General features: G+C 42.9%; 1 long non-coding RNA gene across 1 annotated transcript; it reads left to right on the top strand.

Annotated features, from left to right (window-relative positions):
- The first annotated feature begins 1,343 nt into the window (after nucleotides 1-1,343).
- On the top strand, nucleotides 1,344-5,020 carry LOC109871667 (uncharacterized). Its single transcript, XR_002252332.2, has 3 exons — nucleotides 1,344-1,612; nucleotides 3,932-4,201; nucleotides 4,661-5,020. It is a non-coding gene; the product is annotated as an uncharacterized LOC109871667 (long non-coding RNA).
- The last annotated feature ends 13,554 nt before the right edge of the window (nucleotides 5,021-18,574 follow it).

Below are 18,574 nucleotides of genomic sequence, written 5' to 3'. Positions count from 1 at the left end.
AGATCAGAATCACCATCATAATCATTTGCCTGTAAAGAGAATGAATTCAAAACCACCAGTCCGAATCTCCATTCATGTTTTATGAAAGGACCAAACGCAGGACGTCAACACAAAGCAGACCAGAAACAGACACGTTTTTTCCAGACAATTACGTTTTGCGTTGAATATGATTTGAGTGGCGGTAACATATCGTACTCTAAGTCCATGCAGACTTCAGATACATGGGCTACACATACTGAGACAGAGGGGGCGCTGTTTCCCTCACTCGGATGATTTCTCCTGTGAGATTCAGCCACTTGCGATTTGAAGGGAAATTATCAAAGCACAGGGAGATGAAATAAATTATTTTATCATTTGTATTTTTTTTTAATTGGTCAAATATTTGGGGAAGCTTCCATGAATACACGCAACTATACCTACTGTAAAATATGATGGCCAATCTTTGATGTTATGGGGCTATTTAGTTACCAAGTACCAGGACATTTTAGCCAAAAACCTGGTTGCCTTTGCCAGGAGGCTGAAACTTGGCCACAAGTGGATCTTTCAGAGAGACAATGACCGCAAGCCCACACACAAATCTACAAAGAACTCAATTGAAAACATATTGGGTTCGAATTGAAAAAATCAGTACATCAGCGCAGACCGAAGGATATCTAGTATCTGGGAAATATTCTGTATGTAGGAATGGTCTAAGATCCCTCCCAATGTGTTCTCCAATCTCATAAAACATTTTAGAAAAATGTTGTGTTGTTATCCTTACAAAGGGAGGATTAGGGAGGATTAGTATAATAAATAATGTATTAATATATAATATAATGTTGCATACAATATAGCTCAGTATTTCAATTATTTATTTTTGTATTTTTTGCTAATCTTTAGAAAGGGTGTGACTTTGTGTCAATTTCATCCTCATGCCTTGTCTGCAAGACATGTTTTTGAGTGACAATAATTAACACAAGAGCAATCTATTTTATATATATCAATCTATTTTCATGTTTACACAAGAGCATTGTGAGAACACACCAGTATTTTGGTGGTAATTAGCCTTGATCAATCCTACTATCCTACTGAATTAATTCTAATTCAAAATCATTGTTAAAAAAAAGAATTGCTATGTTAACGTATGCCAATAATATTGTTGAGCCAAGAAAAGTAGCCTAGAGCCATGCGCTTAACTGCCTCCAATTCCACTAGATAAGATGCCATTTGAAGCAAGCTTCAGGACATTGTTTCACGACCGGTAGTTAGATTTTTCTCCAACTTTTCCCCCAGTATGCGGAATCGTTCTCGGTCTGCTTCTCGCTGCAGCTGTGACTTCTCAATGGAGATCATTGTAGCGACAACACGTAGTTGGAGCTAGGGAGCTGAGCACCACAGTTATTGCAATCACGTTGAACGCGCCACTGTCTGTGGCAGTGGCATCGTCCGGACTGTGTGTGAGAGAGGAAGACATCAAACGACAGTAGTGGTAAGGGAAGGTTTATAAGATGTTACAGCACGGCTTTCTCAACACTTCAACTGTGGCAGTGCCTTTACAATGTGTTGGATTCTTTTTTGGAGCAATGGCTATGTGATTGCGGGTTCCTTTTGAGTGCGTTCCAGAGAGGAAAAGGTATGAACCGCTATTCACTTTATATGTTAATTAACTGTCCAAGGTTGCGATTTTAAATTCTAGTTAATTTCTTTAACATAAATGTTATGTATGCACTAAAAATGTGTTTCTTCAAAACTCTTGACTGGATATGTATATTTTCTCAGCAGAAATTGCCCTCAATAAATCTGGAAGAATAAAAACAAATTGGAATATTTTCAAATCCGACAATATCTGTTTTGCCTAGCCTATTTCTCCACAAGGTGTGTAAACTGACAGTGTTGTTTTGTTTCATGGGATTTATAATTGCATTTGATAGTGAGGCCTCTAATGATTATAAAAAAGCATCGTTGATTCATGAATTACTATTCTGTATAATATAAAGCTGTATATGTATGTATATTTAAACATGTCAACTTTGTATTAGTTTAAACTTTGATGTATATTAACCGAGTTACTATTTTATATTACTTTTTGGACGAATGTGAACTATCATTAATACTTCAACTGAAAATGTATCTAGGCTATCTTTATCATTACACTTTTGAGTGACAGTTTGGGTTTCACAATAAATACAGGCAGACATATGTCAGAAAATGGGGAAGGTTAACTTTTGCCGATATGAAATGACACAGTATCTCTCGGTATCGAACGTCTCTGCATCGTTCATCATTCGAGTCAATGATAGTGCGGTCTGAACAACGGAACTGTCCCTCCAGGTCCAGCGTGTAGGGTCTCTTTTGTCCACTGCGTGGCGTGAATGGTGGTAGCCAATAGTTTAGTAGGCAATGCAAACGTATTTTCGCGATTTCAGTCTCACAAAAATATAGCAATAATAGCACGTTTTTGGGCTTCTTCGGCAGTGTTTACCCGATTAAGTAGAATGCTGCTTCCTGTTGTCATGGATTTTTTATTTACAGTTTAGTGTAAAACAAATGGTTTAAATGTAAAAATTCATAATCAATATGCTGCAATAGGTCGTGATATTTTGCTAAATTAGTACTTAGATTATAAATTGCACAGCACCAACATTGGCCAACACTCCTAAAAATAAATGAGCTTGTTCTACTGTAGTCAGTAGCATGTGCAAATGAATCACTCACATCGATATTGTATTAAAATCAATGAAACTGGGACAATAACAGCAGCCAGATGTACCATTTGCTCTCTTCTAAAAGGGCACATCGGCAGATTTTTTAAAACTAGTCAAGTCGGCGATACAAACCAGCAACCTTTTGGTTACTGGCCCAACGCTCGTAACCGCTAGGCTACAAACCACAAAAAAACTTGGGTAAACTACAAATACCTGTCGATTAAATAATAGATGGCCAAAACAAAATATGAAAAAACACTTTTTTGCCTGGATAATTTCAAAGAATCATCACCTCACAGGTAGTTCTACATAGTGACATACTTTTTCATAGCTGACTGTCAAATCTGGGTATTTGTTTGTGAACAGCAACTTTTATGCAGAGAGTGCTCCGAATGATTTGTGCTGTTCGAAAATGACAACTGATGTCTTCCATAGGGTGGCTCACAATTAGCACAGCGTCTTCCGGGTTAGGCCGTCATTGTAAATAATTTGTTCTTGCCTAGTTAAATAACGGTTAATAAATGTATAAATAATAATACAAAAATCAACGAACATGCTAACCAAACTGGCTCCGTGCGTGCGTCCGAGTGCGCGCCATCGTGCTCAAGTTGATTTTATCTACAGCCTACCAGACACATTCCTGACACACAGGTTAAGATACCAAAAGCAACTGTGAACCAACTACATTAATTTAGGGACAGGTTGAAACACACATGAAACATTCAAGGACATTTAGTTAGCTTGCTGTTGCTAGCTAATTTTATCCTGGGAGATAAACATTGGGTTGTTATTTTACCTGAAATGCGTATGGTCATGGACATTTAGCTAGCTTGCTGTTGCTAGCTAATTTTATCCTGGGAGATAAACATTGGGTTGTTATTTTACCTGAAACACGTATGGTCATGGACATTTAGCTAGCTTGCTGTTGCTAGCTAATTTTATCCTGGGAGATAAACATTGGGTTGTTATTTTACCTGAAATGCGTATGGTCATGGATATTTAGCTAGCTTGCTGTTGCTAGCTAATTTTATCCTGGGAGATAAACATTGGGTTGTTATTTTACCTGAAATGAATATGGTCCTTTTTTTTACTGGATCTTTGTAGAACGTTGACCCCTTTTTGGAGTCACACAAAATCCTGTGTTCTCTACTACAACAATTCATCCACAAATGACAGGGGAATCCTAGATAGTTTTTAGTGAGTTTTCTTTGATAAAATCTCACCTCATAAATGTTTCTTCTTTGCAGATTTTATATGGCGGTTGGAAACCAACTTTAGGATGCATTACTGCCACCAACTGGACTGGAGTGTGAAAACTTGTTCATCTTTGTAACACCCAAGTGTGTATGTGTACATTTATTTTGCAATGGCTCCCTCACTAAACGTGGCCGGTTTGGTCAGCATGTTAGTCCAGCGATGGACAGAGGCGTATGATAAAACCAACGGTACCAAAGCAAAGATATTTGTCAGTTTAAAGCCACTCAATTATGTGTGGTGAAATTGCAAGCTTGTTTAAGGTAAGACTAACTGTTTTACATTAGTGAAATTAGCGCAATATAAAATAATTTTATTGCAAAAAAAATTCTACTTTTCAGTTTAAGATAATAAGATATGTTGCCCACTCAAATCTGTTTCTCACTCATTTAACCATTTGGAGAGTTTAAAAAACACAATTCAGTCGGGCGGTCAAGAATACAACCTTCATACTGTCCGTTGTAGCATGCTGAAAGTCCAACTTCCCTTGTTGTAGCAACATGTGAGCTGTAGGCCTATACCCTATAGTTATTCGATTTAAGTCATCTGATTGTAACATTTTTGTGGAGAATGCAAAGTCAACATTTTATGTTTTGAGGAACATATATTCAATTGGCAATATATTATGTAGGCCTAATATTACATTTAATGTTTATTGATTATTTTATGGCTTTTATTGGATGGTTTCGTTATGGTCACAAAGTTGACTCTCTCCATTAAAGGTCTTCATCTTGCTCCTGACCAATGTCCAAGGGGAGGAACAATTGACTGTCAGGACTAGTGAGACAATGCTGCATCTTCGTCCCCTCTGGAGGCCTTTATCCTATGGAGGACACTATGTCTACAAATTGAGATGTCTATGAAGTTGAATCAAATTATAATTTTCTTTAACAATTTTAGACAATATTTTTTCGAAATATATATATTAGGCTGCATTGTATCTTTAAAGGTATTTCTTCCCAAACAGATCGTTGTTGTTTTATTCCTTTGCTAACGTTGGCCTATAAGGTTGTGTATTGACGCTGCTGTGCACACCTGTTTATTATTCGGGCTGAGCTTGAACAACAAGACATGATTGAGGATGATGGTGTAGACCTTGTTTTTTGCCCGGCGGTAGGGACATGATAAGCGATCACGGCGGAGGCACTGCTTCACATGTTGATTATGTCCCTATACCGCCCTAATGTCCTAGTAGAGATGCTAATATGGTGTGTATGTGTGTGTGTGTGTGTGTGTGTGTGTGTGTGTGTGTGTGTGTGTGTGTGTGTGTGTGTGTGTGCCTTATTCCTTACAAAAAAAGATTGCAGTTTTGAAACTGCAGTAAAAGTGCAGTAACTGCAGTCAACTGTGGTATTTTGGACCCAGTGATTGCAGTGTACTAGTTATACTGCACTGTATAACTGCAGTTACACTGCAGAATGTCTGCAGTAAAAAAAAAGAAAACAGTGTTATTTTGGACTTCAGCCTACTGCAGTGCACTGCAGTTATATTGCACACTGACTGCAATCTTTCTTCGGTAAGGGATGTCTTGCAGAAAAGATATAGGCCTATGACAAATAAACAAGTAGAATCACGTGGCTCCATTTCAATGTTGTTTTTAATAGCTTACCTCTGTACTGGCATGTAGCCTATGATTCTTCAGGGTTTGATGTGTTAAATAAGAAGCACATCAGGCGGCTAGCGGCAAAGTGCAAAACGACTAGGTTATATTTAATGGTGTTGGTTAATAATGCCCCTCAGAAAAAGCTAGGGTGATGTTTTATGTTGTCGTTATTTTTGAGAGATGGTTTGATATATATTTATTAAAGCTTTTGTAAGAATCAATCCAACATAGGTTAATTAATGGGTTTAGGTCGGGCTTCGGGTTTGCATCATCATGCCTATGTCTCCAAACTGTTTCTCAACCACATGCATGGTAACTTCTCCCTCAGTCTCAGTCTCTACCACAATAAAGAGCTGCAAATTGAGTCGGCTGGCGATAATAATGAGGCCATATGTTACCAGTCACTGCCCGCGCTGTGCTTGATGTCCAGATGCCAGGAGCGGCGGGCATTTGAGCGTTCTGTCCCCAGCGGAGACTGCGGTCGTTCCCACAGCAGGGGCATGTGCTCTAGAAGCCTGTGTTCGCAAGTCGCTTCGAGGCAGCTCTCTTTCTCTAGCGAATGAGTTGAGGAGCGATAGAGAAGAATGGGAGCTACGGTACAGTAGTGGGAGAGGGGAAGGAGGGGTGTTGATGTGGAGGGATGGTGATGGTGCAAGCGCTCAAATTGCGCACTGTTTAAGTGCGCTCTCCTCTGGCTCTGTGGATTTTACAGTTACTGGTCACAGCGGGAAACGCGCGCTTGCCGCCTGTGCAACTCATGTCAGATGGCACGAGAGTCTAATGAGACTTCATCATCCTGTCTCAGTCCATTTGGGCGAGCCGCAGAAAAACTGTGTCCGTCGTGCAGTGCCAATACCGACAGAGGGCATATTTCCGGACAGGGATGAAAAATAAGTGGGGGAGAGAGAAAGAGAAAGAGAGAGAGAGAGAGAGAGAGAGAGTCTTCTGTTGTCAAGTCTGCTTTGAGCTATAGAACAATTTGCCCTGTGAGAGTGAGGGAGGGATCTTGGCCTGGGGGACCCATGGTACCCTGGTGTGCACTGTGTACATATCAGAGAGGAGAGAGGATTATTGTTTGTGTGTGTGTGTGTGTGTGTGTAGGGGCTGATGGGGGGTTTGGACACTCGTTGGCAAATGTTTGGGAGGGGTCTAGTGAGACCCAGCTGCTGAATAAAAGATAAACATACTGCTATTCTGCATTCCAAATCGCACCCTATTCGCTACATAGTGCTCTACTTTAGACCAGGGCCCATAGGACTGGGATTCAATCCGATCACGCTTTGTCTGCTTTTTATAGGCACTGTTTCTGTGTTTGCAGAAACCACATTCATTGTAAAAGCTGCATATTTTGCCTCAATCGGAAATAACATTTATTAAATGGTGCATAGCCGACAAAGCGCGATCAGATTGAATCCCAGCCCTAGTCTAGGAATACCTTGTTGGACCTAGACTCGGAGCTCCGGTACCGCTTGCCTGGATGGCAGGAAGCTTGGACCCAGTGATGTACTGGGCCGTACGCACTACCCTTTGTAGTGCCTTGCGGTCGGAGGCCGAGCAGTTGCCATACCAGGAAGTGATACAACCTGTCAGGATGCTCTCGATGCAGCTGTAGAACGTTTTGAGGATCTGAGGACCCATTACAAATCTTTTCAGTCTCCTGAGGGGGAATATGTTTTGTTGTGCCCTCTTCACGACTGTCTTGGTGTGTTTGGACCATGATAGTTTGTTGGTGTTGTGGACACCAAGGAACAGCTCAACCTGCTCCACTACAGCCCCGTCGATGAGAATGGGGGCGTGCTCGGTCCTCCTTTTCCTGTAGTCTACAATCATCACCTTTGTCTTGATCACGTTGAGGGAGAGGTTGTTGTCGGCAAACTTAATGATGGTGTTGGAGTCGTTCCCGGCCATGCAGTCATGAGTGAACAGGGAATACAGGAGGGGACTGAGCACGCACCCCTGAGGGGCCCCCGTGTTGAGGATCAGCGTGGTGGATGTGTTGTTACCTACCCTTACCACCTGGGGGTGGCCCGTCAGGAAGTCCAGGATCCAGTTGCAGAGGGAGGTGTTTAGTCCCAGGGTCCTTAGTTTAGTGATGAGCTTTGAGGACACTATGGTGTTGAATGCGGAGCTGTAGTCAATGAATAGCATTCATATAGGTGTTCCTTTTGTCCAGGTAAGTGTTCCGACTGGTTAAAAAGCGACTGCTCCTAAAAAGCATCGTCTCGTTTTAAAAATGGCATTTGTGGCATTGATAGGAGTCAGAAACATTTCACGTAGAGTAAACATTTACTATTTACTACATTTACTACAAAGTGTAAATAGGATCATTTTGGTCATAAAGTCAGTCTGGTCCAAAACAGAGATCTTTGAGATGACAGGAAAGAGTGGTATGAAACAGAATGAAATGTACCGTAACAGTTTTCCATGGGTTGGGTTTATTTTAATCCTGCCCACATGGCCACAGCTGGAAGCACCCAAGTTATCATCAATTCGGAGCATGCCAGCACGCGACCCAATTGATATACCCATGGTCAATTTGGTTTAACATTCGTTATCCATATGGGGCTAGTTAAAAACCATCAGTAAATTATACAATAAATATTTTAAAAGAGCAGTAGCTCCAAATTTGAATCACTTAAAAACCTCAAACCAACTTTAAATTGTAGAAATTCACATACAAATATTGAAAGCATTTAACGAGAGGACTAAAAGAAAATATTGTCCCATTTGCATTGTGTAATTTATTGATAGTCTCTTACTATCCCCAGAGATTGGCTATCTGAAGTCAAGCACATCAGCCGGTTGAAGCTAACTGGCTAAACAATTTGTCTAACTCTTTCCATTCCCGAACACACACACACACACACACACACACACACACACACACACACACACACACACACACACACACACACACACACACACACACACACACACACACACACACAGCATCCACATCAACCACACCCTGAAACCAACTCACGTTAGAATTCAATCATGGCTATTTCTTAATGAACCAAATCTAAAACTGGTTATGGTAAGGGTTAAGGATTATTATTTTTTTAACCAGGTAAAACCCATTGAGGTTAAAAACGTATTTTGCAAGGACGACCTGACAAGAAGGCAAAACATGGAAATAACACCGTGTCCATAAAACATTACAGAGAAATACAGAATACACACAAAAGACAAAGTGTCACAAGTTAAAGATACAATTGAAGATTAGAAACAACTGCAGTTATAATAAACAGTGTTGTCGATCAGAGTCTTTAAAACAGGCAAGGACACTAAACTCCCCTAACTTTAAAGTCTTCTGAAGCATGTACCAGGGTGAAGGGGCGTTATGGGAAACAGATTGTTTCCCCATCTCAGTTCTAGTCTTAGGACAGCAATGACTGTGAACGAAGACTATATTGAGTGACTGATCTGGTCAATAAGGAACAGAGATACAAAGGGAGTTGTCCCATCAATGATTCGTACACAAAAAAGTGTACCAGTGCTTTAGCCTCCTGGTGGAGCGACAGGTCCATTTCACCATAGCATGCAGATCACAGTGATGGGTGAGTGATCTAGTATTGGTGATGAATCTTAAAGCACCATGATACACTGTGTCCAGAGTTTTCAAGATACTTGCTGAGGCATATAGACAATATCACCATAATCCAGCACAGATTTTTTTTTAAAAGTGCTTTGAACAAGATCTTTTCTAACCAACATTGAAAAGCAAGATTTGTTCCTGAAATGGAAATCCAATTTCAACTTCCGTTTCTTGGTCAAGTAATCAATGTGAGTTTAAATTTAAACTTTTCGTCTAACCTAATCCCAAGATAATAAGAGGTGACCCTATCAATTTGCTGGCCTGTTATAGTTCAAAATCTGCAGGTGACTCCAACTGTTAACTTTCAGGGAAGAGAAAACCATGACCTTTGTTTTCCTTGCACAACTGCTTTTGAATACCTTCAAAGGCCAACTTCTCAATACTAGCTGAGAATAAATCATTGCGTCATCAGCATACAGATAGAGATTTGCAGAGTCAACAGTCTTCCCTAAATCATTTATATGCAGTGTGAAAAAGGATCGGACCTAAAATTGAGCCTTGGGGAACTCCTTTTGTAAGCTTCCGAATCTCCGTTTGTTTTTGTTTTTTTGTTTTTTTAACCTTTATTTAACTAGGCAAGTCAGTTAAGAACAAATTCTTATTTTCAATGTTGGCCTAGGAACAGGCCAACATTCTGCCTTGTTCAGAGGCAGAATGACAGATTTTTACGTTGTTAGCTCGGGGATTGAATCTTGCAACCTTTCGGTTACTAGTCCAACGCTCTAACCACTAGGTTCCATACCCTCCTTAGCTACCCACTGTGGTCTGTCAGAAAGATAGTTTTGGAACCAATCCATCAACACTTAAACCAACCTTTTTTAGTCTATACAACAGCAGGGCATGGTCAACAGTGTCCAAGGCCTTCGATAAGTCAATAAAAAGTGAAACAGTGATTTGTCTTGTCCTGATCATCTAGAATATCACCTACAACCTTACTTACAGCAGTAACTGTACTATGCTTGGTTCTAAAACCAGACTGGAATTGAGATAAAATTGAGTTATTATTAAGAAAGTCTTTCAACTGTGAGTTCACAAGGTATTCCAAAACTTTTACCAGTGCAGGCAGTTTTGATATGGGTTGATAGTTATCCAACGGACAGATCTAAACCTTTATGTAAAGGCGTAACATAGGCTGCTTTCCAGACCTTTGGAATGGTATTACTCACCAATTGAAGAATGTAATATATGAGTGAGAGGGGCAGCAATGAACTCTGCACCAATTTTTTTTTTGAAAATGTGGGTTTAATTCATCCGGGCCAGCTGTTTTCTTAATATCAATAGATTTTTACTTCCTTTACAACTTCTGAAAGCTCAATCTCGGTAAAATGAAATGGATGAATCATAGGCCTGCATGTGGCAGTTTCATTCACAGTCTCATTTGAGATGTTAGGAGGGAGTTCATTATCAAATTAAACTCAGCTTTAGCAAAATGCTCATTAAACATGTCAAACAGTTTATTCTTGTCAGTCACATCCCATTGAATTTGAGGTCACATTCAGCAGAAGACCAGAGGAGTTTGTATTAGCATTCATGGATTTAAATGGTTTTCCATAATTTTGTTGGGTTATTAAGGTTTGCCTCGTAAAGCCACGAGCCTTTACGAGGTTGTAATAGGCAGTCATGTTGCCGCTAGTAGCCGGTATTGAAGGCATCTCCCGAAGACCTGGGGACATGGACAAACGTTGACATCTGAAGTTGATCTGGTGTGACCTGGCTGGGAATAACATCACTTAGATTACCATCAAGTTTATACACAGTAGCACCAACTCTCAGGGCTTTATTCAGTCGAATCTGCATTACAGTATTTTTGGATCTAAACTTATGACTTCTCGCAATGACAGCTATTAAAAATATATCCATGGTTATGCACTACGTAAAGACAGTCTGAAATTAGAGTTTTCTAGTTTTCTATCCACCAAGAATGGATCTCAGATCCTCTGTCTCGCAAACACATAATACTGCCCTCCTGCTATCGTCTTAGCCAGCCGTCCAACTGAAAAGCTAGCAATTTGAAAGAGGTATTGTTAAACTAGCAGCGTTATATTTGTTTCATGTGCATGACCACTCCTGTTGGAATTTTGTTGGCTAATATAAAGAAAGATTTGACATTGCCAGATCAGGACAAATGCTTCCGTTGTAAGTGTGTAGTCATCAAGTTCTGCCCCGCTCTACTCTCATCTGTGGTCATTGCACAATAATGACTCATATTGCAAGGGTTAGGGTGAACAGGGGTAGGACATAACATGTACAGCAGAGTTTCCCATAATTCCATTCAGGTTTAAAAGCGTTTGTTTTCTTTTCATATATTTTAATAAAGCTAGTTTCAAATCGTAGAAATTGGCTGTAACCCCTCAGTGTTTGCATGTTTGAGGGTTCTGAGTAGGACTGTTTGATTTCATGGTGCCAGATGGGCAGGCTTTGCACTTTTGGGGCAACTCCATTGGTTCCATTGTGCAGGGCAGAAACATACCAGTAGCAGTTGATTCCAGGTTTGAATGTCAGGTCCATTCAGGTCTGGTAGTGGAGATGACCCAGGACAGAGTTTTGGAAACCCAGATCTAGAATAGTAAAAAAAAGAAGAAAAAAAAAGAAAGGCCCCCGGCATCTACATGCGACACTCTACGAACTGAGCCAAACAGGAATAGAATAGTGAGACGTTATCTGATCATCTAGGTGGTAATTTCCTGTGCCACTGCCAATAGCTGTTTAGCTCTTCTTGAACTCTTTACTTCTTCATTTCAAAAGACTGCATGTACAGTATGCTGTTTAAAGAGAAGACATCTAGTCAGTTACTAAGCGCTTGTAATAACTCCATGTAAAGTGAGGCTTATAAAAGAGATTAGAAGGTTTAGATAAGACATTTCCCCTTCATGCATCACCTCAGAAGCACTGCAGCGTGTGGGAAGAAAGAGGGACGAGAGAGAGAGAGAGAGAGAGAGAGAGAGAGAGAGAGAGAGGGGGCAGAGGCAGAGAGTGAAAAACAGAGGCAGGGAGAGAGAGGGGGGGGAAGAGGCAAAGAGTGAAAAACAGAGGCAGGGAGAGAGAGAGGGGGAAAGAGGCAGAGTGAAAAACAGAGGCAGGGAGAGAGAGAGGGGGAAAGAGGCAGAGTGAAAAACAGAGGCAGGGAGAGAAAGAGAGGGGGAGAGGCAGAGTGAAAAACAGAGGCAGGGAGAGAGAGAGAGAGGGAGGGAAAAAGGCAGAGTGAAAAACAGAGGCAGGGAGAGAGAGAGAGAGAGAGAGAGGGGGGCAGATGCAGAGAGTGAAAAACAGAGGCTGTGAGAGAGAGAGGGGGCAGATGCAGGGAGAGATAGGGAGGGAGGGGGGATGATCAAAGAGAATGGCATAAATTCATCTTGCCCCTCTGAACAAAGGGCCTTGCGAATGGTGAAGAGAGTCTGTGGGTTTATGTCAACACAACTTCCAGACTTACGGTACCCCATTTCAAACTTCTAAACAGCCAAATACGAACCCCCATATTGAACCAAATACGATATGTCACCATGTCCTGTCAGCCGTCAATCAAACTGCACAATAACAGTGATGTCATTCACTCGTTAAACTGATGGTTAGGTTGAGGAAATAATTCCAAGAAATTAGGGTTAAGGTTTGGTGTAGGTTTAGGAATGAATTCCAAGAAGTTAGTGTTAAGATTTGGTGTAGGTTTAGGAATTAAATTCCAACAAGTTAGGGTTAAGGTTTGGAGTAGGTGTAGGCTTTCATTCAGGGTGGTAAGGTTAGAGTTAAGGTTTGGGTTTGGGTAAAAAACAACAACAACAAAAACAAGTTCCTAGCACTGGGTACGAACCTGCGATGTTCGAAGCCATACAGTATATCACAGTTTAGCCCATCCTCAACCCCATTGACAACACCCTTAGTGAAAGAGTAATTGTCACGTAAATACATTAACTTGCCATCACATTATTTCACCATGATGGGGTTGGTGTAGAAATGTGTGGCAGGCGTGTAATTCACTGGAGCTTGGATTTCTTTATCTCAGACACAATGGATCTCAATACCAGACACTATGGATCTCAATACCAGACCCTATGGACATCAAGACCAGACCCTGTGGATCTCAAGACCAGACCCTGTGGATCTCAAGACCAGACACTATGGATGTCAAGACCAGACACTATGGATCTCAAGACCAGACACTGTGGATCTCAATACAAGACACTGTGGATCTCAAGACCAGACACTGTGGATCTCAAGACCAGACACTATGGATCTCAAGACCAGACACTATGGATCTCAATACAAGACACTGTGGATCTCAATACAAGACACTGTGGATCTCATGACCAGACACTGTGGATCTCAAGACCAGACACTATGTATCTCAAGACCAGACACCATGCATCTCAATACCAGACACTGTGGATCTCAAGACCAGACACTGTGGATCTCAAGACCAGACACTATGGATCTCAAGACCAGACACTATGGATCTCAATACCAGACACTGTGGATCTCAAGACCAGACACTGTGGATCTCAAGACCAGCACTGTGGATCTCAAGACCAGACACTGTGGATCTCAAGACCAGACACTATGGATCTCAAGACCAGACCCTGTCGATCTCAAGACCAGACGCTATGGATCTCAAGACCAGACACTGTGGATCTCAAGACCAGACACATAGTGGCAACAAAAAAGCAGCCTTTGGGTGCATGGTTTCCTGCTTGTTGATAGCCTTGTAAAGTTCAAGTGCCATCTTGTTGTTTTTGTTGTTTTCCTGAGGTGGAATGTGTACACCAGTCACGATAACAGATGAAAACTCTCTCGGGAGGTAGAAGGGTCGGCATTTGAGCTCGAGACTTCCACTGAGCTACAGTCGGCACACCATTTGTTGTTGATGAAGAGACATACCCCTCCCCTCTGGATTTTCCTGAATCCAATGTTCTGTCCTCTTAGTGAATGGAGATTCCATCGCATTGAATAGCCATAGGAGGTACAGTATCTTGTCCAAAGGCCACGTTTCAGAAAAACTGAGAATATTGCAGTTAGAGAGGCCCGTTAATAGCAAATCAGTGATCGGAGGTCATTCATCTAATTATCAAGTACATTTGCTATTAGAATTGAGGGAAGTGGTGGCCGGTTTTAACCTTCTAAGTCTCACCAGGATGCACGCTTTACAACCTCTTTTTTTGCCTGACTTTACTCTTGGATAAGATTGGGATGGAGGTACACAAAGGGCCCAGGGCAGATGAGTCGAAGTTGAAGCCGGATTTGAGGGTCGTAAGTGCTGATCTGATGTTCAAAAAAAGTTAAGAATCAGAAAATAGCAAAGTTGGGTCGGAGTTTGCATGACGGCAACCATACATTCGTGCTCCATCTTGTTCCAGACTCTAAACCAGGGATGGGCAACCGGGGGCCCATTGATCTTTGTAAGTCAATCTCTAACTGATAATTTCTCTCTCTCTGTTTTATTCGCAAGGTGTGTGGGGGGGGGGGGGGGGGTCTAAGGCCAGCTGTGACTGCGTGTGAGTATGGATGTCGGTACGCAGACTCGCGAGCCACTGCGATGAGTTCAGATTGTTTATGGTCCCTGCTCTAAGTGTTTGGCTTTAAAAAGACTCTGCACTCTTAGAAAAAAAGGGTTCCAAAAGGGTTCTTCTGCTGTCCCCATAGGAGAACCCTTTTCGGTTCCAGGTGGAACCGTTTCTTGGTTCCATGCAGAACTCTTTTGCCGTTCCATGCAGAACCTTCTGTGTCAAGGGTTCTACGTGGAACTCAAAAGGGTTCTACCTGGAACCAAAAGGTTTCTTACCTGGAACAAAAAAAGGTTATTCAAATGGTTCTCCTATGGGGACAACCGAAGAAACCTTTTAGGTTCTAGAAAGCACCTTTTTTTTCTAAGAGGGTGTACTATACTACCGAAAGTCTTTCGCTCACTTTATTCCCCTAGAAACACTGTCGAAGGATTCTAAGATTAGATATTTCGTCACTTGAACTAAAGGTTATATCCATTTAAACTCCAGCGAATCTCCTTATTAATCAAGCGCTGATGTGGAGTTGAGTTTTACTCGGGATGAAAATCTTCACTTTATTTGTCCCAATAGTTACTTTCTGCCATCTTTTTTTGTGCTCGCGTCATCAGTTATACTGAGGAGAAAAGAGGGAGAGTTCTTGTCAAGCCGAAGGCTGTACATGACCGTTTATTCTGTTTATTTTAACTTTGGTTGTTGTTGTTGTTGTATAATGCATCTTCAAGGTCTCCCTCGAAGGGAGCGTGCTGAAGCTCTAATGACACACACACACTCTAATGCCATTGCCTTTTAGTAGAGCTCAGGGTGATAAAATACATTTGTTTCACCCAACACACACATACACTGGTACACACACGGACACACACATGATCCTGATGCCCTCCACGAACCCAAACAGTTTCCGTGCTAAAACAATTCAACATGGTTCCATGGCCTGCCCCTCTCTTCCTCTCTCTCCCTCTCCCTCTCTCTCTCTCTCTCTCTCTCTCTCTCCCTCTCTCTCTTTCTCTCTCTCTCCCTCTCTATCTCTATCTCTTTCTCTCTCTCTCCCTCTCTCTCTCACTCTCCCTCTTCCTCTCTCTCTCCCTCTCTCTCTCCCTCTCTCCCTCGTCTCTTTGGAACTCCACCATTAGTTTTATAAGTGACGAGTGATTTAATCATCTCTGAAAGGAAAACTTCCCCAGTCTTTCGAACGGTACAGAGATGATCGAGGCCTTCCATGGCTAGTTGCCTAGTGAAGTGAATACGACCCAGTAGTGAAATACGTGTAGTTCAACTAGTAATTTTTGAAGTAGCTTAGTGTTAGTTAAACACGTTTTCAAATCTTGGTAGATTCAGTAGTTGTAGTTAGCAACCATTTTCTTTCTTTTTCAGCAGCAGACCTGAATAATTCTCACTTGACATTTTTTGATAGGCTACATTACACATTCTGTGAACATCTGACTTCTGTCTTTCAATTTGTAGTCTATGACATTTCAGATTTAGATATGATAATTTATCACAAAGTAGTTTTGATGTAGGGAACTACTATTTTCAAAGTAACTTTAGTTAAATACACTAAATCTCGATCTTCGCCTCTCCCGAGTCCGTATGGGAGTTGAAACTGGGAAAAAAAAGAACAATCTCTCTCTCTATCTCTCTCTTGCTTCTCCTTCATTTTGGAATAAATTAATTTGTTCAAAAATGTTATGCACTGCAGTGCTAGCTAGCTGTAGCTTATGCTTTCAGTTCTAGAGTCATTCTTTGATCCTTTAATTGGGTGGACAGCATGTCGGTTCATGCTGCAAGAGCTCTGATAGGTTGGAGGACGACCGGAGGTTGTCATATCTACTGTGTAAGTCTATGGAAAACGGGGTGAGAACCATGAGCCTCCTATGTTGTGTATTGAAGTCAATGTACCAAGGGGAGTACGGAAGCTAGCTGTCCTCTGGCTACACCATGGTGCTACGCCTACAGAGTGCTGTTGAGGCTACTGTAGACCATTGCAAAACAGTGTGTTTTAGGCAATTATTTGGTGACGTGAATATAGTTAGTCTAGTTTTATCTAAAAAAGGATAACTTTTTAAATGTTTTAAAATGGTTCTTTTTATGAAATTCACTGAGGGTTCTCCCCTTCCTCCTCTGAGGAGCCTCCACTGGTGTATAGGCCTACTACTGAATGCCAAGCAAACGCCATTGTAATGCTGTGCAGCTGGAGTATTCTCGTCATATAGCTGCCCACAGGCATAGCGCTCTTTTATCTCTTACAGTAAGAGCAAACAAAGGCTTCTGGAAGTGAGCAGACTGCTGATGTCATTTCCACACAACTCAAAAGGCATGGGCTCTACCAGGAGCTACAGTAAGTCACACAGAGACAATGAGAGAAGGTTTTCTCCACGTTGATATGAGCAGACAAATCGCTCCCAGGGAATCTGCAGAGTGAGCAGTTCTGTATTATATGACTGCTTCCTTGTTCCTTCGAGCATCTAAAAGGAAGTGTCCACTTGTGTTATTAATGCTTGTTATCATATACGCAAGCCGTGGCATGAGAATGTTCATACTTACATTTATTCCCTTTCTCCACCCCACCTTCTTTCTCCCTCTCCCCCTCCCCTCTCTTTCTCCCTCTCCCCCTCCCCTCTCTTTCTCCCTCTCCCCCTCCCCTCTCTTTCTCCCTCTCCCCTCCCTCTCTTCTCCCTCTCTTCTCCCTCTCCCCCTCCCCTCTCTTTCTCCCTCTCCCCCTCCCCTCTCTTTCTCTCTCTCCCCCTCCCCTCTCTTTCTCCTCTCCCCTCCCCTCTCTTTCTTCCTCTCCCCCTCCCCTCTCTTTCACCCCTCCCCTCCCTCTCTTTCTCCCTCTACCCCTCCCCTCTCTTTCTCCCTCTCCCCCTCCCCTCTCTTTCTCCTCTCCCCCTCCCCTCTCTTTCTCCCTCTCCCCTCCCCTCTCTTTCACCCCCTCCCCTCCCCTCTCTTTCTCCCTCTGCCCCTCCCCTCTCTTTCTTCCTCTCCCCCTCCCCTCTCTTTCACCCCCTCCCCTCCCCTCTCTTTCTCCCACTGCCCCTCCCCTCTCTTTCTCCCTCTCCCCCTCCCCTCTCTTTCTCCCTCTCCCCTCCCTCTCTTTCTCCCTCTCCCCCTCCCCTCTCTTTCACCCCCTCCCCTCCCCTCTCTTTCTCCCTCTGCCCCTCCCTCTCTTTCTCCCTCTCCCATCCCCTCTCTTTCTCCCTCTGCCCCTCCCCTCTCTTTCTCCCTCTCCCCTCCCTCTCTTCTTCCTCTCACCCTCCCCTCTCTTTCTCCCTCTGCTCCTCCCCTCTCTTTCTCCCTCCGCCCCGCCCCTCCCTCTCTTCTCCCTCTCCCCTCCCCTCTCTTTCTCCCTCTCCCCTCCCTCCTCTTTCTCCCTCTCCCCCTCCCTTCTATTTCTCCCTCTCTCTCTCCCTCCCCTCTCTTTGTCCTCTCCCCCTCCTCTCTCTTTCTTCCTCTCCCCCTCCCCTATCTTTCTCCCTCTCCCCCTCCTCTCTCTTTCTTCCTCTCCCCCTCCCCTATCTTTCTCCCTCTCCCCCTCCCCTATCTTTCTCCCTCTCCTCCCCCCTTCTATTTCTCCCTCTCTCTCTCCCTCCCCTCCCCTCTCTTTCTCCCCTCTCCCCCTCCTTCTATTTCTCCCTCTCTCTCTCCCTCCCCTCTCTTTCTCTTTCTCCCTCTCCCTCTCCCCCTACCCTCTCTTTCACCCTCTCCCCTCCCTTCTATTTCTACCTCCCTCTCCCCCTCCCTTCTATTTCTCCCTCTCTCTCTCCCTCCTCTCTCTTTCTCTTTCTCCCTCTCCCCCTCCCCTCTCTTTCTCCCTCTCCCCTCCCCTCTCTTACTCCCTCTCCCCCCTCCCTCTCGTTCTCCATCTCCCCCTCCCTCTCTGTCTCCCTCTCCCTCCCCTCCCCTCTCTTTCTCCCTCTCCCCCTCCCCTCTCTTTCTCCCTCTCCCT

Source organism: Oncorhynchus kisutch, linkage group LG27 (genome assembly GCF_002021735.2).
Source record: "Oncorhynchus kisutch isolate 150728-3 linkage group LG27, Okis_V2, whole genome shotgun sequence".
NCBI classification, from domain to species: Eukaryota; Metazoa; Chordata; class Actinopteri; order Salmoniformes; family Salmonidae; genus Oncorhynchus; species Oncorhynchus kisutch.
This window is presented reverse-complemented; position numbering and strand designations above follow the sequence as displayed.